The 12,454-nt window shown below is 43.4% G+C and overlaps 1 pseudogene; it reads right to left on the bottom strand.

Annotated features, from left to right (window-relative positions):
- Nucleotides 1–4,628: 4,628 nt before the first annotated feature.
- Nucleotides 4,629–4,727, bottom strand: LOC135270914 (U6 spliceosomal RNA; annotated as a pseudogene).
- Nucleotides 4,728–12,454: the final 7,727 nt, after the last annotated feature.

Here is a 12,454-nt window from a genome sequence, read left to right as displayed (position 1 = left end):
CTGGCTAATTTTTGTATTTTAGTAGACAGGATTTCACCATGTTAGGCTGGTCTTGAACTCCTGACCTCAAGTGATCCACCTGCCTCAGCCTCCCAAACTGCTGGGATTACAGGCATGAGCCACCACATCCAGCCAGGTTCTCTGTTTTTAAATCCTAAAATAGAATTAACTGCATCATAAGGTGTATGAACATTTTTTAAGGTTCTTGAATGTACCAATACATGTCACTAAATTATTTTCCAGAAGGGCTCTGCTAATTAACCTTCTACCAGGAAATGTATGATAGTGCCCTGAATCCTTAGTCTTAACATAAAGTCGATTCATAAAAGCACTTTGCTCAAGTTTGAAAACATCTATACTATCTGATATCAAAGGACGTATGCTTCTAACTTCATGCCCTTTAAAGTTTGCTTTCATTGTTCCAGTACATCTCAAGGCAAGTAACAACAGTGAATAGGACATGGTTGTCTTCCATTCATCATCCCATTCATTTCTGCTTACATTTCCCCCAATACAGTGTCACCACGTGCAGTAGCTCACTGTAATCCCAGCATTTTGCAGGGCTGAGCCAGGTGGATCACTTGAGCTCAGGAGTTCGAGACCAGCTTGGACAATATGGTGAAACCCCGCATCTACCAAAATACAAAGTTTAGCCAGGCATGGTGGCTCTCACCTGTAGTCCCAGATACTTGGTGGGAGTGGAGGCAGGAGAATTGCTTGAGCCCAGGAGTGGTGGTTGTGGCGAGATGAAATTGTGCCACTGCACTCCAGCCAAGTATATCTAGTCAGCCGTTGCTCCATGATAACCAGTCATAAAATCTTAGGCATACAACAGTAAGCATTTGTTTAGCTCACTGAGACTGAAGGTTCACCTGTGGTGGCTGTGCCGGGCTTTCATCTGCAGGGCAGCACAGGAGTTGGCTAAACTAGGCTGCAGTGACAACTGCTTCACCCTGCAGGTGTGTGGGTCTGCTCCACATGTCTCAGCTTCCTTGGAAAGTTAGCAAGCCACCACGTGTTCCTCTAATGGTGACAGCAGAAACGCCAAGTCCAACCACCCAGATGCATTTCAAGCTTCTACTTGTATTACATCTACTAACTTTTTCCAAAGCAAAAATCAAGGAATGAGGAAAATCAGCCGGGCGTGGTGGCTCACACCTGTAATCCCAGCACTTTGGGAAGCTGAGGCCAAGTGGATCATCTGAGGTTAGCAGTTCAAGACCACCCTGGCCAACGTGGTGAAACCCCATCTCTACAAAAATTAGCTGGGCATGATGATAGGTGCCTGTAATCCCAGCTACTCAGGAGGCTGAGGTGGAAAAATCCCTTGAACCTGGGAGGCGGAGGTTGCAGTGAGCCGAGATCACTACTCCAGCCTGGACAACAGAGCAAGAGTCTCAAAAAAGGAATGACGAAATCACTAATTTTACATGGGGAGATTGCAAAAGTAGTGCCAAAGGGCATAGAAAGGAATCAATAATCCACCACATCCAGTTTTCCATGCTGATACTGAACATGTGTCATTGTTTCTGCTGCTTAGCTCCCTGGCATTAAGACTCTGCCTTTAATAGAGAGTTACGCATTGAATGAGTCTTGATGGGAGACAGAGCCCACTTTAACAGCACAAATGCTGAATATCCCAAATACTTGTGTACTCAGGCTCTTGCATCTACAGCACATGCATGTGTATATGACCTAGGCTTGGTCAGTCAGGTGCATCTAAACGAAATCAGTAATCAGTGACTTGCAGTAGGAACAATGGAAAATGTATTTGAGTAGAGTGTATGATAAGGATGCCTCAGAGATGGCAGCAACACTGGGGGGAGGGATGGAGAGGGGTCGTTCTAGCTCTAATGGCCAAGTTCCTTGTCTGCTACCAACGGCAGCTGTATGGCAACCTGTGGTGTCCTGGGTTTGACAGTGGCCTTGACCTCACTGAGCTTTGTGGTGTGACTTTAGCTGTTAAACTTCCTTCTATACCTGTTTTCCAAGCCGGGTTCTCCTTTCTCGCTTTAGTCTTCCAACTACCCAGTGTTCTAAAAAAAAAAAAATTCTCAAATCAGCTGGCATTGTTTCTTATCTCATAACCAGTAATCCTGATAAAATATTTCTTCCCTATTATGATGCCTAATTGGTAGCCATCCTGCTAATAATCATGTCTCCTCCAATCCATTCTCCACTAAGTGGTTGAAGTGAATGTCTTAGAAGGTAAATCAGATCACGTGATCTTTTGTTGTCAATTGCATCTTGTATTTAGATCAAAGCTTTAGTATTAGTCTACCAGGACCTCCGTTATCCACCCACCTCCCAACCTCTTCCTCCAGCCTCATCTTGCAACTTTCTTTTCCTTTGACCACTGGAAGCAGTGCTTCCTCAGCTTTAGTAACCTAGAGTAGAAAAGTTCCAGCAGGAAGCCACTTGGGGAAAAGAAAACATAGGAGAGGGCAAGATGGAGATAAATCTTGGAAATGGATGCCTAGGCTTGGGACCAGTTCCCTAACCCTTTCATTATTTTGCTTACTGCAAGCTTGATCTTTGTGATTTTGATACAATTTGTTTAAAAACGTTATTTAAAAGTAGGCAAGCTAATTTTTTTTCCGACTCAATGTCCCAAAGCTGTAAATGCCCTTACAGTCTCTTTGATTATGTGTACGTTAATTTATTTTCTCAATATAATGAATATATTTTTATCAAAGCTATAAAGAGTCTTCATCCCTGAGAGATCTGGGGTGAAAAAAGTTATCAGATTCATAAAACAAATACTATATTTTTTCTCTCTACCCACCAAAATGCTTGTTTCTCATGAGTCAATATAAAGAAGAATCTACATTATAACTCTGCATCAGTCTAAATGTGTTTTATTTAAATGAAAAAGGAAGCAGTGATGGCAGTCAAACCACTGGCATCTTACAACCAACATCCATCTATGTAAAAAAAAAAGATTTGAGCTTCTTAATTGCAAGCGCTTTTTTTCCCACAAGTTGTTTATTGTACGATTTACGTTATACAAAAAAAGAATTCGTTTTGTCTATTCTAAATCTTCATGTAAACAAAGTTATCCAGTGTGTACACTTTTGTGTCTCGCTTCTTTCACTCAGCATGTTTTCATGACTTGCTTATATGGTTGTATATATCAGTGGTTTGTTCTTTTTATTGCCAATAATATTCCACTATATGGATGTATGGTGTTTTTATCCGTTCTGTTGAACACCTGGCTGTGTATAGTTTTTAAATATTATGAATAAAGCTACTATAAACAGGTCTTTTTGTGGACATATTTTTCTCTGAATAAATACTCTTTTTTTTTTGAGACAGAGTTTCGCTCTTGTTACCCAGGCTGGAGTGCAATGGCACGATCTCGGCTCACCGCAACCTCCGCCTCCTGGGTTCAGGCAATTCTCCTGCCTCAGCCTCCTGAGTAGCTGGGATTACAGGCACGCGCTACCATGCCCAGCTAATTTTTTGTATTTTTAGTAGAGACGGGGTTTCACCATGTTGACCAGGATGGTCTCGATCTCTCGACCTCGTGATCCACCCGCCTCGGCCTCCCAAAGTGCTGGGATTACAGGCTTGAGCCACCGCGCCCGGCCTGAATAAATACTCTTGCGTAGAATTTCTGGGCCATAAAGTAAAAAGTATGTTTAACTTTTAAAGAAACTCAGTTTTCAAAAGTGATTGTACTATTTTATATTGTCACCACCAAGGTATGAGAGCTCCAGTTGGTCCTTATTTTGCCAGTATTTAGTGTTATCAATCTTTCAGCTTTTGGTTGGTTTCGTAGTGGTTTCTCATTTTTTTGAGATGGAGTCTCACTCTGTCACCCACGCTGGAGTGCAGTGGCTCGATCTCAGCTCATTGCAACCTCCACTTCTAGGTTCAAGCAATTTGCCTGCCTCAGCCTCCCGAGTAGTTGGGACTACAGGTGCATGCCACCACACCCGGCTAATCTTTTCTATTTTTAGTAGAGACAAGGTTTCACTACATTGGTTAGGCTGTTCTTCAACTCCTGGCCTCAAGTGATCTGCCTGCCTTGGCCTCCCAAAGTGCTGGGATTCAGGCGTGAGCCATCGCACCTGGCCGTTTCTCATGATTTTAATTTGCATTTTGCACACTTTTATTAGGATTCTCCATCAAAGAAACAGAACCATTAGGTTGTATATTAATATTTCTAGAAAGAGATTTATTGTAATATGTTGGCTCACTCAATTATGCAGTTTGAGAAGTCTCACAATCTGAGTTCTGCAAGCTGGAGACCCAGGAAGGCTGGTAGTGTAGTTTGCAGGACTTGAATGCAGAAGTGCTGGGGGTATTGATTCCAGTTCAAATCTGAAGACTTGAGAACCAAGAACCGTGAGTGCAGAAGCCCTATGCCCAGCTCATTCAGGCATAGAGCAAATTCAACTTTCCTCCACCTTTTTGTTCTATTCAGGCTCTCAACTGATTGAATAATGTCAGTGCACATTGGAGAGGGCCTTCTCCTATACTGGGTTCACCAGTTCAAATGCTGTTCTTTTCTGGAAACATTCTTACAGACATGCAGAAATAATATTTAACCAAGAATCAGCATCCTGTGGCCCAACCAAGTTGACACGTGAAATTAGAAGAGCAATATTATAAATGCAGAGAAACTTTATTTGGAACGCTTCATGAATTTGCTTGTTATCCTTGTACAGGGGCCGTGCTCATCTCTGAATCATTTGTACTTCATGTGCTTCAGAAGCAAACACCAGAGGATTTTTTTTTTTTTTTTTTTTTTTTGAGACGGAGTCTCGCTCTTGTTACCCAGGCTGGAGTGCAATGGCGCGATCTCGGCTCACCGCAACCTCCGCCTCCTGGGTTCAGGCAATTCTCCTGCCTCAGCCTCCTGAGTAGCTGGGATTACAGGCACGCGCCACCGTGCCCAGCTAATTTTTTTGTATTAGTAGAGACGGGGTTTCACAATGTTGACCAGGATGGTCTCGATCTCTCGACCTCGTGATCCACCCGCCTCGGCCTCCCAAAGTGCTGGGATTACAGGCGTGAGCCACCGCGCCCGGCCACCAGAGGATTTTTAAATTAAAAAAAGTGTCTTGGCAGATGGATGGGATGCAGACTCAGTACTTTTTATACCTTTTTTTTTTTTTAATGGAATCTCACTGTCACCCAGGCTGGAGTGCAGTGGTGTAATCTCGGCTCACTGCGACCTCCCAAGTTAAAGGTTCTGTTGTTGTTGTCCCTAAATCAGCAATATACAAATCTATACAGGGTTCCAATAGCATCTCATTTGTTTCAAAATATTCATCTCCCCAGTTATTTGTTTTGATAATTATTTAGAAGAAAGGTTCTTTCTAGTTTTCTCTTCAAAGTGTTAATTGAGGGCTGAGTGCAGTGGCTCATGCCTGTAATCCCAGCACTTGGGAGCCCGAGGCAGGCAGATCACTTGAGATCAGGAGTTTGAGACTACCCTGGCCAATGTGGTGAAACCCCATCCCTACTGAGAATGCAAAAATTAGCTGGGTGTGGTGGTACATGCCTGTGGTCCCAGCTGCTTGGGAGGCTGAGGCAAGTGAATCACAACCCGGAAGGTGGAGGTTGCAGGGAGCTGAGATTGCGACACTATGCTCCAGCCTGTACAACAGAATGAGACTCTGTCTCAACAAATAAACATACCAGCCTGGCCATCATGGTGAAACCTCGTCTTTATTAAAGTACAAAAAAAAAAAACACTAGCTGGTCATGGTGGTGTATGCCTGTAGTCCCCAGCTACTCGGGAGGCTGAGGAAGGAGAATCACTTGAACCCGGGAGGCAGAGGTTGGCAGTGAGCCAAATCACACCACTGCACTCAGCCCGGGCAACCAAGCAAGACTGTCTTAGAATTATCATACAACTCAGCAATTCTACCCCTGGGTTTATATCCAAACAATTGTAAACATAGGTCCACACAAAAATGTGTACGTGGATGTTCATAGCAGCATTATTAGTGACAGCCACAAACCAGAAACAACCCAAATGTTCCTTCAACTGATGAACTGATTAATAAAATGTGATATATCCATACAATGGAATATTATTTGGCAATAAAAAGGAATGAAGCACTGATACATGCTGACATGAATGAACCTTCAAAACATTTTAAGTGAAAGAAGCCAGTCACAAAAGACCGTATGTTACATGATTTAATACAGGTGAAATGTGCGGAACAGAGACCTCCACGGAGAGAAAGTAGATGAGTAGTTTCCTAGGAATGGCAGCTTGCAGGAGGGGTGGGAAGTGACTGCAAATAGGTCCGGCTGCCACTTTGGGCAGGAGGAAAATATTCTAAAACTGATTGTGGTGATAATCACATACCTTTGTAAATATACTAAAAAGTGATGGAATTTTGCACTTTAAGCAGATGGATTTCATCTTAATAAAGCTGCTAAGCACTTCCAGTCATCTAAAGACACTGTGAAGAGAGTGGGCCAGGAGTGGCGGCTAACGCCTATAATCCTAGCACTCTGGAAGGCTGAGGCCGGAGGATCCCTTGAGCCCAGGAGTTCAAGACCAGCTTGGGTAACATAGGGAGACCCTGTCTTTTAAGAGAAAAAAATAGGCCAGGTGTGGTGTCTCATGCCTGTAATGCCAGCACTTTGGGAGGCCAAGGCGGGCAGATCATCTGAGGTCAGGAGTTTGAGAACAGCCTGGCTAACATGCTGAAACCCTGTTTCTACTAAAAATACAAAAAAATTAGCTAGGCATGGTGGCTCACACTTGTAATCCCAGCACTTTGGGAATCTGAGGTGGGTGGGTGGATCACTTGAGGCCAGGAGTTCGAAACCAGCCTGGCCAACATGGTGAACTCCCATCTCTACTTAAAAAAAAAAAAAAGCAAAAATTAGCTAGGCGTGGTGGTGCATGCCTGTAGTCCCAGCTACTGGGGAGGCTGAGACACAAGAATATCTTGAACCTGGGAGGCGGTGATCTGAGATCACGCCCCATACTCCAGCCTGGGTGACAGAATGAGACTCTGTCTCAAAAAAAAGTATAAGAATGTTCATAGTAGCTTTATTCATAATACATCCAAACTGAAAACAACTCAAATGTCCTTCAACAGGAAATAAATTGTGGCATATTATATAATGAAACACAATACAGGAATAAAAATACCGAGTACCTGCTGCAGTTTGTTACAGGGATGAACTCACAGACATCATGTTGAGTGAAATAAACCAAACACAGAAGAGTACGTAATATATGATTCCATTGATGTGAAGTTCAAGAACAAGCAAAACCAATGGTTGTTGATAGAACTCAGAAGAGTGATTGCTTCTTGAGGTTGTATTGCCTGGGAAAGAGCATAAGAGAGCCTTTCATGGTACCAGAAATATTCTGTATCTTGATCTATGTGTGGTTATACAGGTATAGACATATATACACATATATAGTTATATGTAAGATTCATCAAGCTCTATAATTAAAACTGTATATATACATTTAAAATTGTATATTTTTCAGTGTATAAATTATACCTCAAAACATTAAAGTTGTGAAATTTATATAAACGAAGGATATTTTTAAATTATCATTAATAGCATCAAAGTGATAAGATACTGCATCTATAAACAAGAAGTACTGCATCTAAAAGTAGGGTCAGGCGTGGTGGCTGATGCCTGTAATCCCAGAACTTTGGGAGGCCGAGGAGGGCGGATTGCCTGAGCTCAGGAGTTTGAGACCAGCCTGGCCAACATGGTGAAACCCTGTTTCTACTAAGAATGCAAAAATTAGCTGGGTGGGATGACATATGCCTGTAGTCCCAGCTACTTGGGAGGCTGAGGCAGGAGAATCACTTGAACCCAGGAGACTGATATTCCGTCTCAAAAACAAAAAATAAAATAATAAAACAAAATAAAATAAAACCAGGAACAATAGGAGAACAAGATACAGCTCTTGAAAATTAAAAACAAGGCCAGGTGCAGTGTCTCATGCCTGTAATCCCAGCGCTTTGGGATGCCAAGGCGGGCAGACTACCTGAGGTCAGCAGTTCGAGACTAGCCTGGCCAACAAGGTGAAACCCCATCTCTATTAAAAATAGAAAAATTAGCCAGGCGTGGTGGCACATACCTGTGATCCCAGCTACTCGGGAGGCTGAGGCAGAAGAATTGCTTGAGCCCAGGAGATGGAGGTTGTGGTGAGCCAAGATCGTACCACTGCACACTCCAGCCTGGGCGACAACAGTGAGACTAAGTCTCAAAAACAATAAAATAAAATAAAACCAGGAACAATCGGAGAACAAGAGAGAGGTCTTAAAAATTAAAAATAGGCCGGGCTGTGTAACTCATACCTGTAATCTCAGCACTTTGAGGGGCTGAGGCAGGTGGATGTCACTTGAGCTCAGAAGTTTGAGACTACTCTGGGCAACATGGTGAAACCCTGTCTACACACAAAAAATATAAAAATTAGCCACAGGTGGTGATGCTTGCCTGTGGTGTCAGCTACTCAGGAGGGTGAGGTGGGAGGACCCCTTGAGCCTGGGAGGTCAAGGCTGCAGTGAGCTGTGATTATACCATTTCACTCCAGCTTGGGTGACACAGTGAGACCTTGTCTCAAAAAAATAAAAACACCATAGGCCAGGCATGATGGCTCAGGCCTGTAATCCCAGCACTTTGGGAGGCAAGACAGGTGGATCACTTGAGTCCAGGAGAATGAGACCAACTTGGGCAACATGGCAAAACCCCAGGTCTACAAAAAATACAAAAATTAGCCAGGTGTGGTGGCACATGCCTGTAGTCCCAGCTACTTTGGAGGCTGAGGTGGGAGAATTACCTGAGCACAGGAGGTCAAGGCTGCAGTGAACTGAGATTGTGCCACTGCAGTCTAGCCTGGGCAACAGAGCAAGACCCTGTTTAAAAAAAAGAAGAAATTAAAAACATTATAGATGGAATTTTAGTTCAATCAAAGGTTGAAAGGTAAAGTTGAGGAAACTCCCAGAAAGTGTAATAAAACACAAAAACCAAAGAGATGGAAAATATGGGTAATAAAAATTTAGAAATGTATTCCATGTGATTGGGAATAATAGAAATTGCAGAAAGACAGAATATGGAAGGGAGGAAATTATTTCAGATATGGTGCAAGTAGATTTCCCCAAGCTTCATGAATGTCACCTCATTGGAAGTCGCCCTACTGAAAAGGCCTACTGTGTACCCAGCACACAATGCCATGTTGTGAAATTTAAGAATACAGGTAGGGAAGGAAGAGAGGGAAGGAGAGAGAGAGAGCGAGAACACAGTTTTCATTCCAAGAAATAAAAAACAGAGTGGCATTGGAACTTTTCAAAAGCAACACGGGATGCTAAAAAATAGCAGAGAAGTGACTACAAAATTCTGAAGAAAAATTATTATTATTATTTTGAAACAGGGTCTTGCTTTGTCACCCAGCTGGAGTTCAGTGGCGTGATCTTGGTTCACTCACTGCAGCCTCGACCTCTCTGGCTCAAGGGATCCTCCCACTTCAGCTTCCCAAGTAGCTGGGACCACAGGTGCGTACCACCACGCCCAGCTAATTTTTTTGTATTTTTTGTAGAGACAGGATTTTGCTATATTGCCCAGGCTGGTCTCGAACTCCTGAGCTCCAGGGATCCACCTGCTTCGGCCTCCCAAAGTGCTAGGATTACAGCCATGAGCCACCGCGACAGGCCAAGAAAAATTATTTTCAACCTAAAATTCTATACTTATCTAAATTTGAGTCAAGTATGAGAGTTAAATAAGGACATGTTAAGGCACACAAAGACATCCCTTCTTAAAAAACAAAAACACCCTGTGCGACTTTTGAGGAATCACCTACATGATGTGCTTTGGCAAATAAGGAAGATGAAGTGTTTTTGTATTCAGAGACAATACTGAAAGGCTTTCACAGATTTGAAGTAGTCAAAGTTAGATATATGCACATACAAAATTTTAACAATGAAAAAAACCCATTTGAATTCAAGGCTATAAAACAAAACTTGTAGGGAATATGAAACCCATTCATGGCGGGGCGTGGTGGCTCATGCCTGTAATCCCAGCACTTTGGGAGGCCAAGGTGGGCAGATCACTTGCCCTCAGGAATTCGAGACCAGACTGTCCAACGTGGCAAAATGCCATGTCTACTAAAAATACAAAAATTAGCTGGGCGTAGTGGCAGGTGCCTGTAATCCCAGCTACTCAGGAGGCTGAGTCAGGAGAATCACTTGAACCTGGGAGAAGGAGGTTACAGTGAGCCGAGATCACGCCACTGCTCCAGCCTGGGTGATAGAGCCAAACTCAGTCTCAAAAAAAAAAGAAAGTCATTCATGCTATGTTATAGTACTAGACTCAGAAGTGAACAGTATTCAGGTGGTCAAAATAGGGTAAACAAACACTTCCTCTCAACTCTGAAAAGTGTCATATCCCTAAATGGTGAAGATGGGAGGAGGAACACGGTGTATAAGAGAAGCATGCTCAGTCTTCAAGGAACTGATTATAATTGACTTGAAGTAGAATAAAAAATAAATGTGCAAAAGTGTGTACTTAGTTGTGTGTGTCCTAATGTTGGCATGCTCGTCACACTTTTCCTGCATTACATTTTTGCTTTCAAAGGGGTTAATGCTTCCGAATCGTGTGGTCTGGGAACTCTGAAAACAGGCTCCTCTGTTTGATGCCCCTCTTATTTCTTTTCTTTTTTGAGATGGAGTTTTGCTCTTGTTGCTCAGGCTGGAGTGTAATGGTGCCATCTCGGCTCACTGCAATCTGTTTCCTGAATTCAAGTGATTCTCCTGCCTCAGCCTCATGAGTAGCTGGGATTATAGGCACGTGCCTCTGTGGCTGGCTAATTTTTTGTATTTTTAGTAGAGACAGGGTTTCACCATGTTGGTCAGGCTGGTCTTGAACTCCTAACCTCAGGTGATCCACCTGCCTTGGCCTCCCAAAGTGCTGGGATTACAGGTGTGAGCCACTGCACGGTGTCCCTCTTATTTCTACTGAGAACTTTGCATGCCTTTTGGCTCAGTTGTGTGGCCTTTCAGGAAATTTAACTACACGACTACTGATCAAAACTGACCTGTCAGGAAATCAAGAAATGGACAGAGTTCAAAAGAATGTGGAAAAAAATGAAACTCTACTTAGATAAAGCAAAGGATATGAGAAAGTAAAACTCATTGTGAAGGATGAGGCTGTGTTTATGAGCTGCAGTCTTGCTAGTGATTTCAGAGATTAGCTTGTTCTCTAGGATTTACATTAGCAACACTTGCAAACCTAAAGTGTTGGACTGTAGATTTAAAAAGAAAACACAAATTTCATGCTGTATACAGAGCAGTTCTACAAACAAAGTGGGGTTTTTTTGTTTTTGTTTTTGTTTTTAAGATGGAGTCTCACTCTGTCACCCTGGCTGGAGTGCAGTGGTGCAATCTCGGCTCACTGCAACCTCCACCTCCCAGTTTGGTTCAAGCAATTCTCCTGCCTCAGCCTCCTGAGTAGCTGGGATTATAGGCATTAGCCACGTCGCCTGGCTAATTTTTGTATTTTTGGTAGAGCTGGGGTTTTGCTATGTGCTGGGATTACAGGTGTTAGCCACCGTGCCTGGCATGAACAAAGTGTTTCTATTGTTTTAAATGTGGTGAGGCCAGGCGCAGTGGCTCACACCTGTAATCCCAGCACTCTGGGAGGCCAAGGTGGGCAGATCACTTGAGGTCCGGTGTTTGAGACCACCCCGGCCAACGTGGTGAAACCCTGTCTCTACTAAAAATACAGAAATTGGCCAGGTGTGGTGGCAGGCACCTATAATCCCAGCTACTTGGGAGGCTGAGGCAGGAGAATTGCTTGAACCTGGGAGGTGGAGGTTGCAGTGAGCTGAGTGAGACCTTGCCACTGCACTCCAGCCTGGGTGACAGAGGGAGACTCTGTCTCAAAAAAAAAAAACAACATCAATTTTATGAGATCATGTGAAACAAAAAATATCTTTTAAAGTCATTCGATTATTTAATAAGCAGTTATTGTGTTAGACATTTTCCGATGTACCGAGACTGAAGGTAAAAGGCTGGGGCAGAAGGATACGAAGAAAAACTGGCACATGCAGGTCCCTAATTCGACGGCGTTTCTTCTGTCTACTAGAGGAAACCAGACAGGTACTGCGGTGAAGATAGCACAGTGTAGAAAATTATCAAACAGGGGGCGCGGTGGCTCACACCTGTAATCCCAGAACTTTGTGAGGCCGAGGTGGGCAGATCACAAGGTCAGGAGATCAAGACCAACCTGGCCAATGTGGTGAAACCCCGTCTCTACTAAAAATGCAAACATATGGTGGTCGTGGTGGCACGTGCCTGTAATCCCAGCTACTTGGGAGCCTGAGGCAGAAGAATCGCTTGAACCAGGGAGTTGGAGGTTGCAGTGAGCCAAGATCACACCACTACACTCCAGCCTGGCAACAAAGTGAGACTCCGTCTCAAAAAGAAAAAATAAAAAAGAAAGAAAAAAATAAAAGAGG

Source organism: Aotus nancymaae, unplaced genomic scaffold (genome assembly GCF_030222135.1).
Source record: "Aotus nancymaae isolate 86718 unplaced genomic scaffold, 86718_ANA_hifiasm-v0.15.2.pri h1tg000067l, whole genome shotgun sequence".
NCBI lineage: Eukaryota > Metazoa > Chordata > Mammalia > Primates > Aotidae > Aotus > Aotus nancymaae.
This window is presented reverse-complemented; position numbering and strand designations above follow the sequence as displayed.